Genomic DNA, 24,899 nt, shown 5'->3' with positions numbered 1-24,899 from the left:
CAGGAAAACAGAAGATAATCTTACCTAAGTAAATGAACAAATACATGTTGAGAAATAAATTGCACTGCTATCAAATGCTGGGTTGTATTTTGTAATTATTCCATTCACAATATTTCACAATATTCTGTTTAAAAATACATTGCTCATACAAGCTATAATTTAGCCTTTTCTTTATAAAATAGAGACTTATGGTAGTTATTTAACTATTTAGGTGAACACAATTTTAGAGATAAATCATGCATTTGTATGCGTGTGTGGGTGTATGTGTGCATGTTTCTGTGTGCATGTGCATATGTGTATGTTTATATATATGTGTTACATATCTTCCATGAACATGTCCATGTTATCATGTATGTAGGTATAACTTGATTGATTTCAGATGCCTTTTTAACCATCTTCTCCAGTTCTTCTCCCCACTATTTGTTAAGAGAAGTTCATTCACTAAAAGTGTATCTTCTTTTTTTGTTTAAAAGAGGCCAAAAGCCCGAGGTCTTCCTGTAAGTTATCAAAGAGTATAAGCTTTACCCCAAACTCCAGCAGTCTTTATGTTTGCCTTTTTAGACAAAAAGAATCACGTGAGTATTAATAGGCACAACACAGACTGGGAATAAGTCTCACACGCATTTCATCTCTTCACAGAGATATAATCTACTATGAACATCATGGTGGGAAAATTTTGAGGTAAACTAATAGACATGTCATTGTTAGTTCTTGGGTAAAAAAAAATCATGAAATTGAAATTATCCTCTCCACATACTAACATGTGGAAAAAACTAAGGCAAAAGTATCTTGTTGATTATGGGTTATTAAGTTAATTAATATGTTACACATAGTCTATGTGCACCAAGTGAATGTCAGGAAGAGATATGATGAAAGTGTATAAATATATCTCAAAATGCCTGATAGGGACCTGCCTCACTTTCGTTCAGCCACAAGTCAGTTTTAAACTTCTGACAATTGTTTTCTCTCAAGGGCATTATATTATTTTCATGTCTTGTTTGGTTGGATAATTATATTCATCATGGCTTGAATGTTTTTAGTATTGAAGATGAGTTGCAAAAACTTAGGAAATGTTTTTTTTTTGTAGCTAATCTCATTAAATAAAAGAGACACTCATATGTATAGATTATCGTTATTTGGAAGACTGATTGCCCCATGGAATGAGATCAATTCTGCTTACATTCACAAACAATATATTTTTCATCTGAATCAGAAATGTCACACCAAATTTAGTTTTTAATTCCTCCACCTGTGAGTCATCCACTCAAGGGTCATCTTTTCTATCTTATGTCCTATTTGAAAATCTAATTTAATTCTTAAGATAGATAAGCGTCTTAAATGATCATGATTCACCATAAAACACCAAAAACCATTGAATCCTGACACCTCACACTTAACTTTCTGAAAGCTAAAAATGTTCCTTCTAATACAGGAAAAATGATGAGCCTTTATATCCGTGTTTTTGCCAGACCATTGGATCTTATTGTAAAACAGACAAACTATAAAATTCAGTGGCTCGTATAATTACACCTCTAGATACAATGAACTAAAATGAACATCTTTAAATGCTCATGTTCAAATAAATAGTTCAGTGTTTGGAAAATGTAGGCAGTAATTGCACTGAATGCTGTGAATTTTAATTTTAGGCATGGTAAAAGTATATTTTTAATGTACTATACAAGAACAAACTCTATAACAAAATGATGATAGTTGAGTATCTAAAGTAATACATAAAGAAAATGATGTTGATTATATATGAAGTACATATTCTTTACTCCATCTGTGTTTCCTGATTGGCTGATTGCCAGATTGGTTATTTCTATTAGGCTAGAAAATTTTACAATTATATGGCAGTTTCCAGTAGTAATTTTATGTGAAATTTTGAAAAAGAAGATTTAATATACATACATACATGCATACATACATATATACATACATACATACATACATACATATATACATACATACATACATACATACATACATATATACATACATACATACATATATACATACATACATACATATATACATACATACACACATACATACATACATATATACATACATACATACACACATACATAGTACAATGTATTAACACAGAAATTTGCCCCTGTGCCCCAAAGAATTGCTAGAAAGTCTGGAAGGCCATTTAGTGAAAATTTTACTATATTTATTTCTATAATTTCATATTGGGAAATTAACACAAGCATTGGGCTGATTGGTGGGGTGACATTGCAAAGAGATTCAGAATTTGTTCACTGGTAACTTGCCACGTTCTCAAGGATGAATGCCTGCAACGCCACGCTGAACACCTTTCCCCATCCTTTATGTTCTGACAGACTAAGTCAACAGTTTAAACCCAAGTATAAAAGAATAAAGAGAGTTTATCACAATTAGCTGATTAGATTATAATTTACTCGAGTAATTAACATATGAAGAATCACAGACATTATTCTTAAGCAAAGTTAACATTAATTTGAAATATGTCACAGATTTCTTTTTAGAATAACACAAACTATTTGTAGGAAATTTTGTTATTTTATTTTGATTGAAGTGAGATTAAGGAACATTCAATTAGGTGTCTCGATGATATTTTCAAAATTAGAAAACAAACACAATTTCATCTTTGTAACCATGATCAAGTAATAAAAAATATCTCAGTTTTGAAACTCACGTTCATCACCAAGTGAGTTGAAGTCTTGTTGAATGTAAACATCCAGCCTCTAGAATGGGGATAAGCATAGAGACAGTTACCCAACTCTCTTCAAATGCAGCCTCTAGAATGGGGATAAGCATAGAGACAGTTACCCAACGCTCTTCAAATGCAGTGATTTTTTTCCCTTTGAGACAGAATTTTTCTATGTACTCCTGGTTGTCCTGTAACTGGCTATGTAGACCAGGCTGTCCTTGAACTCACAGAGGCCTACCTGCTGCTGTCCCATGTGTGATGGGACTAAAGGTGTGTGCTACCACACCTAGCTTATTTTTAGTTTGGAAGATTTTAAATTGTAGCACAAATACTTTTTGTTGCTTTCCATTCTAAGTTTTTGAATGATTTGAAAGGGAGTGAATTGAAATTGCACATGGATTTGCAGAATGAAGGAGTACCTGAAAGCTCAAGTGTGTACAAAGGAGGTGCAAAAACAAAAAACACTTCACTCCAGCTTCCCTAGCTCAGTCAGCAAGCCCCATATACCAGTGGATGCCTATTGGAGTAACGGCATCCTAAATTAGCCTGTGCTTTCATTTCACACAAACATGTACAACACACACACACACACACACACACACACACACACACACACACACAAACACTCACACACATGAATACATACCATATTTTACATTTCTTAATTTAAAATGAGTAACCAATTACTTTGTATTTAAATCTTATTAAAGAAGTTAACTTTCAAAATAAAATAATTACAAACCAACAATTAAGTTAGTGTGCATTAAGAAAAAAGAAATTATCAGATAACTGAAAACTTTCTAAATTAGTAGAATGCATGATGTGAGTTATAAACATTTCTATTAGAAGACTGCTCAAGAATTGCTCTCATGGATCTTGAAGTCAGAACAATATAAACCACCATCACCACAACAACAACAAAACAAAGGAAGAAAGGTATTGGAGGTTTACTTGTAAATATTTGATTCTGTTTTTATTTTAGAAGGGCTTCGCCTGGGAGAATCCTGGTCAACTTTGAGTGCTCATCTGAGTGCATGAAAACATAGTTGACGTTAAGGTCCTGATGCATGCTTTCCACCTTCAAAGCAGCATCACCTGTTTTAGCATTTATTGGTCATGATTGCTGATATGTGTGGCACTTTATTACAAATTAGTTCCTTTGACACTAGAGACAGTCTTCTGGATATGCACTTTTTATATTCAGGGTATAAACAAAGAAACTGATAAGCTAAAATTTAAGATATGAAATGAGAAGTAACAAAACTCGCAATCCTATCCAGATAATTGGTCTCGGGAAATGCTCTTGTAATCTCAAATTTTGCTTCTCAAAGAGTAACTATCAAATATACCTGAATCCAAGTCCATATCCACAATCTATTTACTTGTTTACATGCTCTCTAAAATACATTATGGGTAACATGTTTTAATTACAATTTACTGTGTGCTCATCTCTACCCTATTAAGGAAAGAAACAACTTTTTACAAATTATTAGTTAATAACGTAATTGTTGAAAACTGATATAGCCCTATGTTATTATATTAATGGATCGGTTCTTAGCAAATCTTACTCTTGTTTAATGAACATTGTTCTTTTAAAATTGTTGATTTTTATCACCAGATTAAAAATTCATAGCAATAAACATAGCAATATCTTATGAAAGACATTGAAACAGATCCCCTGAGTGCCTGGTTATGCACAGAATTATCAGTTGATATTAAACAGAGCTCCTCACAATGAACTAAGGTAGCTATGGCACAGTTCAGAGCTTCAACCTTCTGCATAGTTGCTGAGGAGACAGGTACTCTGGTTAGTATGATTTTCTTTTCTTTCTTTTTTTTTTAAAATTTTTTTATTAATTTATTCTTGTTACATCTCAATGTTTATCCCATCCCTTGTATCCTCCCATTCCTCCCCCCCCATTTTCTCATTATTCCCCTTCCCTATGACTGTTCCTGAGGGGGATTACCTCCCCCTAGTATGACTTTATACGCTTGCATTTGAGAAGAATTTGGTTGTATTTTGGAGCATGTAAAATTGTACATTTTTGGAAACACAACCTCAAGCCAAACTTTTTTTTTTTAAATGGATCTTTCTGCTTTCCCCTATGCTGTGATCCCTTTGATTCAGATGCGGGAGCTGTGGGGTACATGAGTTATCTGGAATTGGGGACCAGAAGATCTTGATTTATTGTTTTCTCTGTATAGATGGATTGTGGTTTTCAACAAGGTCCTCAGTCAGTTGTAAACAAGGATGCTAATTACACACTTGCATAGAAGGTGAAAGATCAGGGGACCTCATCTTCAGGCAGAAGAATAAGCATGGCTGAAAGCTGGAGAAATAGTTTGCAGGGACATACACAATTGATTTCCCAGTCCTAGGTGCTTGCTCCTAAAGTCATCTACATACAAGTAACATGATGCAACTGAGCATGTAATATTTATATATTTAGGAAAAGGCACATATACATATACTCATAATGTATACACATAATAAGATGCATTTCAAAGATATTTAGGAAAATGAACTGTGGCTTTATTTAGAATTTTACTTTTAGATTTCGCCTTCACCAACATGCTACGCATTGAAAAGATGAGCTGAAATTTTCAGTATATTTTGTTTCTCCTTTTTTTTTTCTTGCTTCCCTGCTCTACTATAATTTGTTTAAAACTGCTTAGTATTTTAGACTTGTAGACTTTTGTTTCATCTAGATATAATGTCTTAACTTTAAAGATTTTGCTGTTTCATTGGTTCTTGGACTGCTTATGAAAATGTCAGAACTCCAGAGGAAAGGGAACTTCATTGTATAAGAAAACATTGGGATTTCAGCAAAAGACAGGTAATCCAGGCAGGATTAAATAAAACAATGTGCATATTTAAATGTCAGCTATAGTATAAGAATACAGACATATGTTTATATATAATATAAATACATACATATTTATACAAATAAATCTTTTCCCCAAATTCAAGGATTATTGCTCATTTCCTTCTTTTTGCTTTTATGGAAATACTGAGGCTGTCGACCCTCTATTACATAGTGTTTATATTAATGTGTTTCTCTAGCAGAAACACTGAGAATTAAACCATCATAAAACAGATTGATAAGTTCATTTTTTTACTTTTGGATTTTTTGCTTATATTGTGTCCTCTATTGATTTGAAGAATCTTTTAAAAAAAAAGTCTTTTATTTTTAAATTACAATATTAGGAGCAAATACGCAGATTTCTAGACATTTATATGGGCAGCTCATGGCATACCGTAAAACTTCTCCTGGAACTAGTACTGTCATATGAATAAAAAAATTTCCCAACCACTTGCCAAAGAAGACTTTGATCTTGAGTGTATGACTTATATATACACATTTATAAACTTTTCCTGTGGCAATTCTTTCCTGTTGCTGTGTCTGCTGAGACAAAATGTTCTAGTTTGTGAGCAAATGTACTTTACTGTCTCCCGGACAGATATTTCACATCCATCCATCCCGCTGAATCAGGAACTGTGAGTACAGAGACAACGGTTTTCTACAGTGTCACACTCTGTAATAAGTAAAGGATTCTCCGCAGGGAACAGTGCAATGTGAAAGATTTGAACTGACTTTGAAGTTTTGTGTACAGTGTAAACGTACAGGACAGGATAGAAGCAAATATTCCGTTTTAAAGTGCTGCAGACTGCTCCGATTCTGTGGGGGGTTACGGACATGAAATCCAGATCAAAATATATTTCAAGGCTTTCTTTACCATCCACCCCCAAATCCCCTGGGGACTATGACATTGCTTGAGGTAAATCCTTTAGATCAATAGAGTTAAAAAAAAAAACACCTTTATTTTACGTGGTTGGCTAGAAGGTATCTTAGTGAGTTTTTAGAGCAGTTCAGACTTTATATTGATGGGATTACTGCAGTATTAAAAGGCACGCAGCCTTTATTCCTCAATCAATTGAGTTTGATACTTATCTACAACGAGTTGTGATTTTCTTCCTACAAACTCATCAAAAATTGTAACAGAAATATGTCTAATTTATGAATTAGTAAGTTTATGAAATAATTAGGGAGATTCAAGACTGCAATGAAAATAAGTTAAGATTTAAATAAATAAGAAGCAACATGAGGTTAAACACCAATCAGTAAGTAAATCACTAATTTAACTTACTCATATTTAATTTGAAAATCAGCTACATAGATAGGCATATTTTAAATGACAAAAATATTATGCTGTCTGCCATGTTAACACGTGATGTTGGAAGGAAAGCACCAATATCTAACAATATATAACACTTCATTATATGATTTTACTTGCTGAAGTTCTCATGTGTTTTAACACCCCACAACATGAATACCCATTATTAATTTTCTTTTAGAAAGTATTTCTTATGCATACCATATTCTGACTACTTTATTCTGTAAATAAATTCTATGTAAATGTTAGGACCTGCAAAATACATATTCTTTGTTTAGTGCCCACCTGACACCTTATGTTGCTGTAATTGCTTAAAAAAATGATGGAACTTAAGGTTTTTCTCAAGAATTGAAATTATTTGCTTAAGGAATTTCAAAAGTATTTCAGAATTAAAGATTACATATTTAAGGCAAAATGATAAAGTACCCAAATCTTATTTTTTGCATTTTTAAGGTTGACCAATCTCTGCTCAGGTTTTTTAATTATTATTTTTTACTAATGTTAACAAAAATCATTTAGTTGTAATTTTTTGCTTATGTAAGCTTATTTTTCTTATGACATTTTCACAGTTTCTCAACAAAAATTATAAAAGTTTGGAGAATTAATATTTTAGATTTTTCTGTTTCTTCCTTGAAAGTTTTTGTCTTGGTTTCCTGAAATTGTATTTCCCTAGATAATTTTTATTTCACGTTTTTTAACAAGTATGGGTATATGGAGTTATGTAAGACTAATGATTACTGTAGCATTTATTTTCTATGCTGAATTTTATCTACTTCTGATTGTGATAGTCATAGAACTGAATTCTCAAAACTCATCAAACTGTGCACTTGGTGTATTCTAATGAATTCCAATTTACGTTCTTGAAAGTTTATGTAATAGTTTTAGTTGATTGTGTTTCAAACACAGGCAAAGCATTGTTTCTTCTTCCTTTCCGAAGGCTGCAGCAAGTAAGGCAAGCCGGCTGACTATATTCAGCTGTTTTCTCAGTTCTTCCTCTTTGAGATGTTTTGAGTTTTATTTTCTAAAACTTTCTTTGACTTTTTTCAAATATATTTTGTTAACTATAATTTGAGAATTTCACGCAGGTACTCACTTTTTTACCCATCATACTCCTCCCATGATCCCCCACAATAGTCTCTCAAACTCTAAACCTCCTCTTCTTTGTTACACTCCCGGGATCCATACATGTACAGTCACAGAGTTCTGTATTTGCTTCTAGCACCCTCACGTTTGTTTATATAAATCAATATTCTGCCATTTCTTTGTGAGATATCTATTTGCCCACAATATGTCACAAGTACTTCACAAGATTGTTCAAGCTTATATTTACTTCTGAGCAGTGGAAGAGGAGGAAGAAAGTGTAAAAGCCAAGTGAGGATAGAGGACTTCAGGGAAAATAGGGCCTGTAGGTGAACCATGCAAAGCTCGCCTGGACTCACGGAGACGGAAGCTGCATGCGGAGGGAGGGCTTGTGTGACTCTGCACCAGGTCCTCTGTGTGTATTTTATAGCTTTAAGTTCAGTATTTTCATCGCATCACTGAGTTTTGTCAAATATCTAGGACTCTGATTCCCGTCTTCTGGGTTCTTTTCCTTCTGTTGGTTTGTCTTTGTCCAACTTCAATGTAATAGAACCATTAAATTTCACAACTTTTTTTTTTTTTTTTTTTTATGAAGGAGAACACAGGAGGAGATGTTTTTCTGATCCACTTGAGGTGTAAGCAGAGAAGAAAGGGAGGACACAGCAGGCAGTCTGCTACACAGTTGGGGATTGGAGGAATGAATGTGGAAGAGAAGAGGTGAAAAGAAGAGAAGAGATCTACAGTTAGCCTGTGTGCTTCCCTAGCTGGAGTTGAGATAATCTGTTAATGTTGAATATTCCTTGTTCTTTTTATTTAGTTTCTTCTTTGTAAATATGAAATTATAATTCGATTCTTCTTGAATTACACATTTAAATAGACAGTTTCATTATTATTGTTTTCTTGTATTGAGAAATAACTATATGTATGCTTTACAAGTCTTGAATATTCTAATTCTTTTTAAAATATATTTTATTAATTTATTCATATTACATCTCAGTTGTTATCCCATCCCTTGTGTCCACCCATTTCTCCCTCCCTCCCATTTTCCACTTATTCCACTTATTTGGATTATTTTATACCTTTTATTAAGCATGGTTTTTGAAACTTCTTGAAGAGTTCAGTTTTCTTTCATTGGAGTCCCTTCAATAGACTTCAAACTTTAAAAATTAAAATGCACGTTTGTTTCACATGCTTCCTAGTGAATCTTTGTATTTCTACCTTTCCCAATGTTAGGTGATTTAACCTAACAGCCTTTGTAAACTATAAATTTATGGACTCTAAATTATATTGCCTGCTTTCAGATTAGTATATAGCCACAATTGATCATTTTAAAACTGTGATTTGTTTTTTTTTTAAGTTGTTATAAATTATCTATCAACATTATCTCTTGGTGGAAGAATTAAGTGTCTACAAATACTAATTTTAAGACGGCACAAGGCTGACATGAGACAATTAAGAATGAATCCTACGCATGCATCATGTTTGTAAGTTAATATTCCTTTATGCCTAGCTGCTTGATTGTTCTAGTTAATTAAACTAGTATCCTTTCTAAGGATTTATGTTGTCTAAAAATCTATTTTGAGTACTAATATCTGTTACAGCTAATGTTCCATTTTGTGAGCTGACTAGCTAACATAAATATTTATATATACGTGCATGTATGCCTAGGGCTATGTGTTTATATGTATCTTTATTTATGTGCTTGTGTATAAAAGAAAAGATAACTAAAATTCCTTGAAAAAAGGTCATGAAAATAATGATATCCTCAACTTAATGCTCATAAACAGACAGTTTATACATGAATATTAAGCTAAAATAGCCTTGACCCATTTCTCAACATTTAAGCCATGATAACAATTTCTGAAAGGATGGGAAACCTGATTGAAAATTTTGAATATATATCTGACTAGTGTCTAGTGGAAGAAACAGCATCATTTGTAGATCATTAATCCATTGCCTGATTAAACAGGAAATACAAATGAAAAGCATAATCATAAAATGTTTCACAAAAAAGGAATTCTTACTTTACAGAAAAAAGAAGCCCTTCCTTGCTAGATATTCTTTCAAATCTCAATACACGTATGAATATCATAAAATTCAATTACCCCTCATTTCATATTACTGGTCCTTTTCAGTGAAATTCATTTGACCTTCAAAGAATAATCACCAATGCTATGATTCTCAGTATTGGCTTCATACCAGAGTTGCCTTGGAGCTTAATTTGTATCTGATTCATATATTTTGAATATTGGGATTGGGAATGTTTATGGAAATTTTCTGAACACTGCAATCCTTGATAACTGTAGCTTACTTGTAAAGAAGGGACCAAGCAGCCTTGTAGGTAAATGCTTCGACTCATGTTTCAGATTGCAAGAATTCAAATTCCAGATACATGCCTTAATACCCTTCAGGAATTAGTCAAGATATTTAATTGTATTTGTAAATTTGACCTCTTGAAATGTAGTTGCAATGCATTTCAACACATGGGGTGGCATGTATGAGATATAAAGACTGATTTACTGTTTATTATTAATGCTGTTCAATTTAGGTTTCTTCTATTGAAATACTTGTTCTTTTTAGGCTTCTTGGCCTTTTGAATATTCCTAATAAACTTTGTGAACTAAAGTGTAGAATTACTGAACCATAGGTGTCTAATTGTAGCATATATGTGAGAAGAGGTTTCTATTAAGCATAAAATTTAAGAAGTTAATTGAGACCATTTGTTATGGGTTGGAAACTAATAGCACGTAGCGCAAAATGTTGGCTAGGCTTTATCCAATAAGGACTACAAAAGCAGAGAAATAGGATTTCACGTGCAATTGTTTCAGAGAAAAATTATGAGCAGATTCTCATGTGTAGGCATGATTGAGGGAAGTTCTAAGTCCCATCTCATAATACAGACAGTAAGCTTAGAAATATCAGAGCTGGAGTAATTTCCTATCTGCATTTTAACCACAATCAACAGATTGTGTGTTTTGTAGTAATGTGTTGGCTCTAGTAGGAACACTTCTCCTGAAATTGTGCTCCTGAACCTGGTTGGCATGGGCAGGTAAAAATAACATATTCCAGGAAATAGCAGTAAATGGTCTTCTCAGTGAGGCCAATGTAGAATGATTATTATTACTTAATATTGATTTATATTTTAATAAAGCAGAAGCTACTCCCTAACCAGGTATATAGCCAAATATCCACACAGAGACATTAGGATTTATTTAATTAGCCTAGAGCACAATGCTGAGCAATAATTACTCCACCCTAAATATCCAAGCTCATAAAGCTTCTTCCCAATTAGATCCACCACATCATACTTGCTTTTTAATCATATCCTAGGTCTATTTATTCCGAATGATATTTCCTGGTCCTGTCCTCATGACTTCATCCTACAATACTTCTTCTCTCTTTAGTCTCCCATCCCTGGACCAGGATGTCCTACCATATTCTCTATATTGCTCAGCATTGGCTGGTTGACATTTTATGGCAATACAGAGAAAAAGTGGTGGACATATTTTCACAAACTTGAGACAAGAGATACTTAGTATAAATATCACAGTGCAATGTCTGTATTGAAACCAGATAGTGGGATAGAGAAATCAGCATTGAATGAACAAGGGTAAACTGTACACAGGCCACAGGAACATTATGTCAAAAACTAATGATTGAGACTTTAATTCTTATCAGTAGTAGTTACTGATGAGTTTGCATTTTTCAATTATTGGTTTTCCCACACACCCTGCAAGTATCATTATAACAAAGAGTTCTGGGTACATCTCTGAGATGACTCTTTTTTTTTTTCCTTCGAGACTGGGTTTCTATGTGTAGCCTTGGCTGTCCTGGACTCATTTTGTAGACCAGGCTGGCCTCGAAGTCACAGCGATCGGACAGCCTCTGCCTCCCAAGTGCTGGGATCAAAGGCATGCACCACCAGGCCTGGCTAACATGACTTTTATGATGTCAAGATGTATCTTAATTTATGAACATTAATCACTTCAACATGATATTTTGGAAGATGATAGTGTAAAATACATATAGTTAGTAAAATTTTTATTTTATTCTGTTAATTCATTTTATTGAATTTATAACAAAACACCAGAGATAATACTTTGTGATCATGATAAATGTATAGGATAAATTTAGTGCTTGGAAAAATTCAAAATTAAAAAGTTTCTACAAAGATCTATATTTTCACATTATTAGATAGTAGAACAGAATAAAATAAAACTTCAGAATCAGCTAAAGCTCACTCTTTTACCCCACCATGAGATAATGGTATATTAATACTATTATAATGCCACAGTTTCAAAAGTGATGGACATTTTAGCTATATCATCTTCTGTATTTCCTATGCTTACTTAAATGACTAAAAATTCTACTTTTCCTATAATAGCAATTTTATGAAGAGCACATTGTTTATTTTAAACCCAAAATCTTTTAAATGACATATTCCCAGTTGGTGAGCAGAGATGTGAAATTTACAACTGACACCAAATGCAAACTATATGCAATTCCTTTTATGTGGGTAGAATTGTTCAAGATTATATGACATACAATTTCATCTCTGAGATCATGCAACACATAATCATTGACATGAGATCTTGTGTCAACAATGATTAGCACACAGTGCATGGTAAGTATTGAATAATTATATGTAATATGAATGGCTCCTTCTTTCTGTATTATAACTTCTTCATATTGAGCTTATGGTTGTCCCTATGAAATAAAGGACCAAATAATCAGCAACACAGACATCTTAACACTGTTCATTTTTTGTTTTTTAAAATATATTTTCTTCATTCATATTACATCTCAATTGTTATCCCTTCTCTTGTATCCTCCCATTCCTCTCTCCCTCCCATTTTCCCCTTACTCCCCTCCCCTATGACTGTGACTGAGGGGGACCTCCTCCCCCTGTATATGCTCATAGGGTATCAAGTCTCTTCTTGGTATGCTGTTCATTTTTATGTAGATCAAAAAACCAGCATGAAATACAATCTTATTAATAGAACTCAACTTATTAAAACTTCAGGAGGTACAATCAGCAAGAATGAAGTCATAAAATATTCCAAAATAAACTTCATATACTTAATGAGATACTAAAATAAAATAAAATATTCAATGGCTACATTAGTTACTTTTCTGATTCTTTGATAAAACATCATGTTGAAAGGCAAATAAAAAAGAGTAAATTTACTTGGCTATAGAGATAAACTTCCATAGAAGGACACAGGAACAGCACCAAGAAGTAGTCATGGCAACACAAAGAGAAAGCTAAGAGACCACATCTTTAACAGTAAGCATAGCAGAGAGCAAACTGATAGGGGGACAAGGGTTTTTTTTTTTTAAAATATATCTTTTTTTATTATTATTAATTTATTCTTGTTACATCTCAATGTTTATCCCATCCCTTGTATCCTCCCATTCCCCCCCCCCCCCATTTTCCCATTATTCCCCTCCCCTATGACTGTTCCTGAGGGGGATTACCTCCCCCTATATATTCTCATAGGGTATCAAGTCTCTTCTTGGCTACTTGCTGTCCTTCCTCTGAGTGCCACAAGGTCTCCCCCTCCAGGGGACATGGTCAAATGTGAGGCACCAGAGTACGTGAGAAAGTCGTATCACACTCTCCACTCAACTGTGGAGAATATTCTGACCATTGGCTAGATCTGGGAAGGGTTTAAAGTTTACCTCCTGTATTGTCCTTGGCTGGTGCCTTAGTTTGAGCGGTAAATGAGAGACGCATGGGAAACAGCAAAATAAAAGGATCCAGAGGGTCCTAGAAACCTACAAGTAGAACAATATGATAGGCAGATTTGGGACAAGGTTTTAAAGTGTCAAAACCTACCAAGTGATGTACTTCTCTCAAGAAATATGCACATCCCCATAAACTCTCCAAACACCTACAAGGTACCACCTACTAGGAGAAATGAAGTATTCAAATTTCTGAGCTTAGTGGGGCATTTCTCATTCAATCCACAGCAATAGTTAAGAAGTGATGTAGATGTTAAGGAAATTAAGCATAAAACTTGTATTATACCTTATCTCAATATTTGCAGACAAAATCATTTTAAGAAGTACTTTTAATTATATATTGACATTCACTGCTTTTTATTTCTTTGAGAACTTCCTGTAATGTGTTTTTGGTATATTCAACCCCCTCACCCTGACAGATACATCCTTCTTTATTTTCTCACCAAAATTTTGACCTCTATTATTACTTATTAAATCTATTTAGTCTAAGATGTGCGGCACATATAGTTTTGAATATGTAGCCTTCCATTGGAGTGTGGTCAATCTATCAATCTGTGTAGACATAAATTAGCCAATTCTCCCTATCCTTTAGTTTTCTTTCTTCCTTTTTTTTTTTTTTTTTTTTTTTTTTTTTTTTTTTTTTTTTTTGCATTGGGGCATTCCAAGGTCAAATATATTTCTTTACCACTATTGTTAAAACAAATGAACAAAATTCCAGTACTAGGTTTGTGAAAAAAAATTTTTTTACTATAAGTCACATTTTATTGACAGTATAATTTTACATGAGTCATTCATCTGAAAGAATCAATGAGAATAATGAATTTTAAGTTTGTTTGTATTGAACATTATAATTAAAATGCTTTCTTTTTTAAATTTTATTTTATTTTATTTATTTTTTAAATTTCTTTTTTATTAATTTATTCTTGTTACATCTCAATGGTTATCCCATCCCTTGTATCCTCCCATTCCTCCCTCCCTCCCATTTTCCCCTTATTTCCCTCCCCTATGACTGTTCCTGGGGAGGATTTTCTCCCCCTTTATATGCTCATAGGGTATCAAGTCTCTTCTTGGTAACCTGCTGTCCTTCCTCTGAGTGCCACCAGGTCTCCCCCTCCAGGGGACACGGTCAAATATGAGGCACCAGAGTATATGGGAAAGTCATACCCCATTCTCCACTCAACTGTGGAGAATATCCTGAGGGGAGGACATCCTACTGGGACTCTAGATGAGAGAAGCATGGGAGAATAGCAAAGTAGGAGGATCCAGAGGGTCCTAGAAACCTACAAGAAGAACATTATGATAGGCAGATTTGGACCCAGGGGTCCCGCTCAAACTATGGCACCAGCCAAGGACAATACAGGTCGTAAACCTCAAACTCCTACCCAGATCTATCCTTTAGTTTTCAATTAGCAATTGCTTCTCAGCTAAGAGTAGACTTCTACGCTTACCTCCCATCTCCATGCTGAGGTTTTATCTGGTTTGAGCTTGTACAAGTCTTAGGTATGCTGTCATAACCACTACAAATTCATGTGAGCAACTGTCCTGTGAAGTCAGGAGGCACTGTTCCCTTGTAGCCACCTAACACTTCTCGTTCTTCCATTCTTTCTTTCACCTCTTTTGAAATTGTCCCTGAGCCTGAGGTGGTGAGATTTTTTTTTAAGTTAAAATAACAAATTTTAATCAACATAATCATGAACATTTCCTTATTTAATATTTAATTATCAACCATCTCAGTAAGTATATAGTATTATTTCATGTTACATAAGGAAATAACTTTAGCATGCTTAAATATCTCCATAAAGTTATATAACTTTGGCTTTTAGACATTGAACTTAACTTTAGATATGTCTTTCTTCAAAATCTTTGTACTTATCTGTGAAGCACAATGAGATCAAATACTAATTCTAAAATACCTTCAACCCATCACAAAACCATATCAAATTGGCAAATATATCTTAGGAGGTGCTACTGCTTAGAAATTACTATTTCCTTTGTGGCATTTCTTCCCTCATTTTGCAAAGATTGTGCTTGTACCTTCAGCCTTCAGTCATTAGAAACCACAGTCTATCTTTAAAAAAATTTTTTACATATATATTTATATGATTACAGTTATATACAATCAACCACCTACAGCAATAAGAACCATGAAACAATCAGGTATTATATATAAATGTTACATTCGGCTATTTGTATTTGTATTTGGTGTATTGTATTTTATCTTTAAAAACTATCTTTTTTTTTTCTAAAAATTTTCACGACACACAGCCTATTTTCAAAAGCACTTATGTAATCAAAGACAACCTTTCACTAGTAAGAAACTCTGACTCTGGGATCACAGACAATACCACTAGGTCCAGTTTATGTATTACTAGAGCTACAACCCAGGAGTTGACATGTGCTATGCAATCAGGCTCCTGCATCTCCAGCCCTTTATAATACATGTATTCACATATATGTTTTGGTTTTCAAAACCGTTCAGTTTGTGATTATTTGATATTAAGAAACACTTCAATAAAAACATGCATCTCTTGCCTGGTGGTTTTTGTTTAAACTTCCTCATATCATTAGAATCTATTACTTTTCCCAGCATGTATCTAATGGGAAGCATCACCCCACTCAAACCAATGTTTGTCGTTTAATTAAAATCTAAATGAAAAAGGATCCCTATTTATTTATTTATTTATTTATTTATTTATTTATTTATGCATTCACACAGTAGTGTTTTTGTTGTTTCTCGTAGAAATATGGTATAGAGATTATTAAGGTTTCTCCACAGTCACCTTCTTAACTTTTATTAGTTTCCTCTCTCACCAAACTTTGGTACCTCACTCCAAGGATAAAAGTGACACTACCTTTACCAAGGATTCTTTTCTTTTTCTACTTTTTATTGATTCTCTGTGCATTTTCCACCATGCACCCCAGTCTCACTCATCTTCCCAGCTCCTCATATCAGCCTTTGTTCTTGCAACCTCTCCCGCCTAGTCACCAAATTAAAGACACAAAGAGAAAATAAACAAAACGAAAACAGAAAACATCTCATTGTAGAAGCTGCACTGTGTCACAGTGTGTCTTACAGTATACTCCTCTGCCCACACGTCTTCACTCGCAAATGTTACTGCAATGAGTTTTGTCTACTTCAAGGTCTCTGGCTGCTATGACACCATCAATATTAGGTCCTCATCCCAGGTCTCCTTCTGGTTACTCTGCTGTTGTCCTGTGTTATGGAGATTCTGTCGCTTAGCGATAGTGTGACTGGCTAGATCAGAGTAGGGGTTTGACGTTTAATACTTGTATTGTCCTTGTTTGGTGCAATAGTTTGAGCAGAAACCCCTGGGGACTAGATCCACCTATTATGATGTTCTTCTTGTAGGTTTCTAGGATCCTCTGAGTCCTTCTATTTCCCCATCTCCTATATTTCTTACCTAGAGTCCCAGTAGGATGTCCTCACATCTATCCCAACCTTTTGGTAAGTGAAGACTTTCATGGGACATGCCTTAGATGCGATTTGATAGCCTATGACCACATAGTGGGAGAGGAGGGCCCTCTTGGTCATAGACCTAGGGGAGAGCAATAAGGTAAAAGTGGGAGGGAGGGAGGGAGGAACAGGAGGATACAAGTTGTAATCTGATTAAATTAATTAAATAATAAAATAATAAAAAAGAGAAAAAAAGAGAAAGAAATAGTGTGACTGGCCCTTTTACACACCCCAACAGTTCACAGTTGATGTAGATTTTTGGGGTGGTCCACCTCAGACCCTTGGATCTGGGCCTTGGTGGTAGGTAGCTATCCTTTCAGGCAACCAGCCTTCCCCTATCGGTACCATTGGGACTGGCTCTCCAGCATGGCATCCAATGCCAACTCCAACAGGTGGAAGGATCAGCTGCCACTCTCATGTCCTTCAGAATCGTTCACATGCTTCTCAGCCCCAGAGACAGCTCCACTGTGCTGTTTAGTCAAAATGTGGGGCTCATTCTCCCAAGTGCTCCTAAGTTGGAGTGTGGCTGGGACAGTTCTGCATGCATGCCCATGGTGCAAGCTCCTGACTGTCTCAGGTGACAAGGGGAGATGGCATGCTCCCTATGCTCATGCCACCCAAAGACAGAGGAGTGAAACGACCAGCTTGCCTACTCTCATGACCTCGGGGCCAGTTTTCTTAACTGCTTGAGGTGGGAAGGGGTGCAGGAAAAGGTGGAAAAGGAGAGATGCCTTTCTCTTAAGAAAAAAATAGTGTAATACTTATATTTTGTGTTTTATATCCACAAATTTTATATTGCAAGAACAATGAAAATCTCTGTACAGAATGACAATATACTCAGCATTGTTTCTCTTATTATTCTATTTTAAAAGATACTTTAGTTTTCTAAATACTTTCTTTTTATATATGTTTTATTAATTTATTCATATTGCATTTCAATTGTTATCCCATCTCCTATATCCTCCCATTCCTCCCTCCCTCGCATTTTCCCCTTACTCCCCTGCCTTACGACTGTAACTGAGGAGGACTTCCTCCCCCTGTACATGCTCATAGAGAATCAAGTCTCTTCTTGGTAGCCTGCTATGCTTCCTCTGAATGCCACCGGGCCTCCCCATCAAGGGGATGTGGTCAAATATGGGGCACCAGAGTTCCTGTGAAAGTCAGACCTCACTCTCCACTCAACTGTGGAGAATGTCCTATCCCGTCACATAATAATCAAAACACAAAATATACAGAACAAAGAAAAAATATTAAAAGATGCAAGGGTTTCTAGGACCCTCTGGATCCTTCTACTTTGCCATTCTCCCATGCTTCTCTCATCTAGAGTCCCAATAGGATGTCCTCCCCTCTGTCCCAGTCTCCTGGTAAGTGAAGGCTTTGGTGGAACATGCCCTTTGGGCTAGTATGCAGATATAAGTGAGTATATACCATTTAAGTCTTTTTACTTCTGGGTTAACTCACTCATTATGATAATTTGTAGCTCAATCCATTTATCCACAAATTTTGGGAATTCTTTGTTTTTAATAGCTGAGTAGTATTCCATAGTGTATATGTACCACAGTTTCTTTATCCATTCCTCTACTGAGGGACACTTAGGTTGTTTCCATGTTCTGGCTATTATGAATAAGGCTGCTATGAACATGGTTGAGCAAATTTCCTTGTTGTGTGCTGGAGCATCTTCTGGGTATATTCCAAGGAGTGGAATAGCTGGGTTTTGAGGAAGCCCTATTCCCATTTTTCTGAGATAGCACCAGATAGATTTCCAAAGTGGCTGTACTAGTTTGCATTCCCACCAGCAATGAAGGAGTGTTCCTCTCTCCCCATATCCTCGCCAGCATGTTATGTCACTTGAGTTTTTGATCTTAGCCATTCTGATGGGTGTAAGATGGAATCTCAGAGTTGTTTTGATTTGCATTTCCTGGATGACTAAAGAGGTTGAGCATTTCTTTAAGTGTTTCTCAGCCATTTGATATTCCTCTGTTGAGAAACCTACAAGTAGAACATTATGATAGGCAGATTTGGGCCCAGGGGTCCCGCTCAAACTAAGGCACCAGCCAAGGACAATACAGGCGGTAAACTTTAAACCCCTACCCAGATCTAGCCAATGGTCAGAACATTCTCCACAGTTCAGTGGAGAGTGGGATATGACTTTCTTGCGTACTCTTGTGCCTCACATTTGATCATGTCCCCTGGAGGGGGAGACCTGGTGGCACTCAGAGGAAGGACAGCAGGTTACCAAGAAGAGACTTGATACCCTATGAGCATATACAGGGGGAGGTAATCCCCCTCAAGAACAGTCATAGGGAAGGGGAATAAGGGGAAAAGAGGAGGGAGGGAAGAATGGGAGGACACAAGGAATGGAATAACCATTGAGATATACCAAGAATAAATTAATAATAAAAAATTTAAAAAAAAGGTGCAAGGGAAAAAGGCCAAATAACATTTAATGGCAAACTTATCAAAATTACACCCAACTTCTCAGCAGAGACCATAAAAGCCAAAAGGGCCTGGACAGAGATCCTCCAAACCCTAAGAGACTACAGATGCCAGGCCTGACTACTTTACCCAGCAAAACTATCAATAACCATTGTTGGAGAAAACAAAATATTCCACGACAAAAACAAATTCCAACTGTACCTAACCCAATACTTTCTTAGTAAGGTTTACTCTCTTATTAACTTTACATAGAACCTCAGTACCTAAAAACATTGTTTTGGATTATTTAATGCATAATATCCAGTTAGTGTGAGGCAATTAGACTCAGACTATGAATTGTTTCTTCCCTCTCTCAAATTGTCAAAAAAATGTATCTTCTTTTTTTTCATCCAGCATTGGAACCCTTTAACTGCTTCTTGTTAATGTTTTATTTCTTCTCTACAGGATTACTCTGTGTACAACATTAAGCAGATGTAGAGGAAAGCAATGAGATTAAAAGTCGCACAGTGAAAATATTTAAAATATAAATTAATGCTCTGGAGTTATCCAATTTATGAAAGATTTTAATCTTTTAGCAAAGAGATACTATAAATTTGAAATATACAGGAAAGAGTGTATATGTTATTATGGACATGCTTGTCTTTAATTATGTGAAGATATGTAAATAGAATCCTAATAAATGAAAAAATTACATATTTTACCACAAAGAATGAATATACAAATTTGTTTCAAAAACTAAGTTTTTTCAAAAACATTTTATTAATTTATGAGTATGTTCCAGTAGTATTTTTCCTGAGGCACACACAACAAATTGGATGTATTACAGCATATCATTGGCTTTATTTTCTAGAAAACATATCCACATTTTAGCCACTGGGGTTGTTGTCAGAGTTTTGTATTATTTTTGTAGTATATGGAGATTTTAATTCTCAACATTTATATGGAAAAGATCTCTCTGCAGTGAGTTTAAAATGTCATCATCTCCATGGAGGTAAATCAGCACTGTTTTATACCACATAAAATGTTTTCTTGATGACAATCTGAGGTTTTTCTGATAAAAATATTCTGTTTTTAATCTCAAATGTTTAATTATTTACTTTTATATTAATACATATTTTAGACAAATAAAGACTTTAATTTTTTTTTTTTATCTCTACTCTGATTCTTATTTCTTTGAATTTTATAAGTTATTAGTGGAGAGGGTAGCATAATGGAGAATTGTTTTTTTGTTGGACACTATTTAAATTTCAGAGGCTTTTCGATTCCTGTGTCCTTTCTGTAGAGGATGGCTGCAATTCCACCTGGTCAGTGATGACTGGACATGTGATTATATGACATATTTTTGTAAATAGCATAGTTAAGTGTAAACATTCAGGAGTGTTTGCCTGATCTAACAAGGTCATTTTCATTCCCACCAGAAATATTGGTTTAACGTATATATGTAATGTTAAAACCTGTAATTAAGTTTCAAAATTAGCCTTAGGAAGTTTTGTATTGAGGCCACTATATGAGAAACCAACAACGAACCAACCAACCAACCAACCGGCAAACAAATATTACAGACAAAAAGGGCATTGCCTCAACAATGAAAACCAAAACAACTCAATTTTTGAAATTCTGTATTCTTACATCACTTCTGTTTTGGTTAATTAACTATAAATTGAGCATAGCAATTAAAATACAAATATTTATTCCTTGGAATAACCTGTACATTGACTTATTGTGATTATCATGGATTATTTATCAACGATTGGGGTGTAATGTGAAGTAAATTCTAATAGAGATAACAGACATTGAAAAACTAGTCTACATCTCAATGTTTATCCCATCCCTTGTATCCTCCCATTCCTCCCCCCCCATTTTCCCATTATTCCCCTCCCCTATGACTGTTCCTGAGGGGGATTACGTCCCCCTATATATTCTCATAGGGTATCAAGTCTCTTCTTGGGATAAACATTGAGATGTAACAAGAATAAATTAATAAAAAATAATAATAATAATAATAAAAGAATGATAGAGTTAACAGAAAAAAAAAAAAAGAAAGAAAAACTAGTCTAAAAATTTGTATGGAAACACAAAAGACCAAGGTGATCAAAACAATCTGAAGCAAACAACAATGTTTCATGGTTGTATCACATTCACAATCTCAGATTACACTTTGCCAAAATATACATTGGAGAAAAGATGGCATCATTGACAACTGAGTCTGGTCATACTGCCTCGCTACATTTAGAATAAAACTAAATTCTTATTGTTTATCTTGCCCGAAACTCAAATCCAAATGATTTAATGAGCTCATCTTAAAACCTGATACTCAGTCATTACAAAAGGAAGTATTGAATATTCTTGATCATCTAGGAACAGGACCTTGGAAGTAGCACAGGCTTTTACACCAACAATTTAATATTTTACCTCTGAAACTAAAAAGCTTCTGTTCAGAAAACAACATAATCATCTGTGTAATAAAACAGTCTTCAAAATGGGGAAATTTTACAGTTATAGACCAACTAAGGCTTATTATCTAAGTATGCAAAGAGATAAAAATTAAGAAAACAATTCAGCTTATTTAAAAAGGGGTGTGGACATAAGTGGTTCTCAAAATATGAAATACAAGTGATGGAGAAATATTTTAACATTCATATCCTTAGGCTTGAAGGTAAATAAAATTAAAACCACTATGAGATTTCATCTACCCCATTCAACATGACTATGACTGAGGCTAGAAATATTGCTCATATAAGTGAGTATATACCATTTGATTCTTTCTGCTTCTGGGTTAACTCACTCATTATGATCATTTCTAGCTCAATCCATTTATCCACAAATTTTGGGAATTCCTTGTTTTTAATAGCTGAGTAGTATTCCATAGTGTATATGTACCACAGTTTCTTTATCCACTCTTCTACTGAGGAACACTTAGGCTGTTTCCATGTTCTGGCTATTATGAATAAGGCTGCTATGAACATGGTTGAGCAAATTTTCTTGTACAGGAGGTAAACTTTAAACCCCTTCCCAGATCTAGCCAATGGTCAGAATATTCTCCACAGTTGAGTGGAGAGTGTGATATGACTTTCTCATGCACTATGGTGCCTCACATTTGACCATGTCCCCTGGAGGGGGAGACCTGGTGGCACTCAGAGGAAGGACAGCAGGTAGCCAAGAAGAGACTTGATACCCTATGAGAATATATAGGGGGAGGTGATCCCCCTCAGGAACAGTCATAGGGGAGGGGAATAATGGGAAAATGGGGGGGGGGGGGAGGAATGGGAGGATACAAGGGATGGGACAGACATTGAGATGTAACAAGAATAAATTAATAAAAAAAATTGATTTAAAGATAAAAAAAAAGAAACTGGTCAAACAAACAAACAAAAACAAAAACAAAACAAAAAAAAAAAGAAATATTGCTCATTATTTAGAATATGTGTTGCTTTTGAAAGAACCTGAGTTCACTTCAAAGCACTTACCTGGCTGTTCACAATTACCTATTCTCCAGTTACATGTATCTTACCTATCTTTTCACTTCTGTGGGCACCAGGCATGAACAGAAGACACATACATAAATGTAGACAAGGAAATCCTTGAGATTAAAAAAGAATAGAATCATGTTAAGATTAAGAAAACAGAAGTTGGCAGATGTTGCCTTAAATGTGAGGGAAAAGGAACCTTTGTTCACTCTTTGTGGAAAGATGAACGTGTACCAACATTCTGGAAATCAACATGGAGTTTTTTTAAAAAGCTGAAAATTATATCAAATTTTATTGATCTTGCAGAACAGGAAAGGACTTTATGAATAGTAGTAGTTCTCTTGTGAGTTAGCTATACCATTTCTGGGCACATAGCCAAAGTACTTAATGTCCTACTACAAAGACAGTTGTTGGTTCATGGTCATATCTGCTCTATTCAACAACCAGGAAATGTAAATAGGCTAGATGTCCATCAATGATGAATGACTATTGAAAATGTGGTACAAATACAAAATAGGATATTACTCAACTCTAAAGAATAATTAAAGTTTGAAAATCTCAGATTAATAGCTGGTCAGGAAAAAATAATTTTGAGTGAGGTAACCCAGTTCCACAATGGGAAAAAACTGCACGTTGTTTCTCATATTTGATGCTAGTTTTGAATTTTTAGATGTTTTTTTAAAATTAGAGTATCTGTAGAAGACAACAAATTAATAGAGAGGCATTCATGGGCATTCCAAGAAAATATTGTTTCACCACAGGCTGTGAAACAAATGTTGTTGATTGGTTGGTTCCCACGTAGCCCCTTTAAACATTACAGACTGTTTCCTTTTGGTTTACCCTCCAAACTTGATGGCAAGACCCTATTGTTAAAGACACCTAATGCTTGATCTCAAGAACATTAAGAAATAAAGCTGATATCATCAACCTAGAAGCTTCATCCCTGCTGCTAACTACTCTCTGTGCTGGAAAGTGTAATGTATGCTGCTAAAAAGAGAAGAGTAAACCGTGAGTCTTAAGCAACCATGAATCTTGCTAGCTACAGTGATGACTGCTCTTCCAAAATATAACTACTGATTTAATAGTGGCACTAATGTTGTAGGAACAATAAACCATATTATGAATGCATTTTCAGCCTGTTCCAAAAGAGAGGATCAATGCTTGGTTCTGTTAGGCCAAAAATCTATGGCTGACTGAGGGATAGATCCGAGGAGACAATCTTTTTAAAAAAAAATTTGATATATCAACATTGTAATAAACTTCCCTCTAAGAGCTTATTTTCATATTTGGAGGTCAGTAAATCTCCCAGCCCTCATCAGAAAAGCTTCTTCTCACAATAGATCATGATTAATAGAGACCAACAGCTGGTCACCATGCAGAAAGTAAGATACTGTGGAATGCTGAAGTCCAAATGGGGAATTTTATTTTATTTTTCCCCAGCATATTTTAATTGATTTTTTGGTAATTTCACACATTGCTTCCTGATTAAACATACTTGCCAGTCCTCCCAGGTCCACCTTCCACCTTTGTGTGCACCTCACCCCCTACCCCCCCCCCCCAAAAAAGAAAAAGAAAACAAAGAAGAAATGAAAAAGTACACCAAGTTCAATTTGTGATGCCAATATACTAATTAGAGCATTTCAAACTCCCAGGGCCAGCCTCTTAAAGAAATATGCATTTCCCCTACCCTCACTCTTACTAGACACTATCAACTCTGAAGAGGTAAACTTCAGCATCCTTGTTACAATTTTAAGTATTCTATTCAGTGGCTTCCTCTTTAATTGTTTTCAGATTGGGAGGTGCTTAAGAGGTAGGACATTGTCAC

Source organism: Acomys russatus, chromosome 27 (genome assembly GCF_903995435.1).
Source record: "Acomys russatus chromosome 27, mAcoRus1.1, whole genome shotgun sequence".
Taxonomy (NCBI): Eukaryota; Metazoa; Chordata; class Mammalia; order Rodentia; family Muridae; genus Acomys; species Acomys russatus.
The sequence above is the reverse complement of the archived record's forward strand: the minus strand, read 5'-3'. Positions refer to the sequence as shown.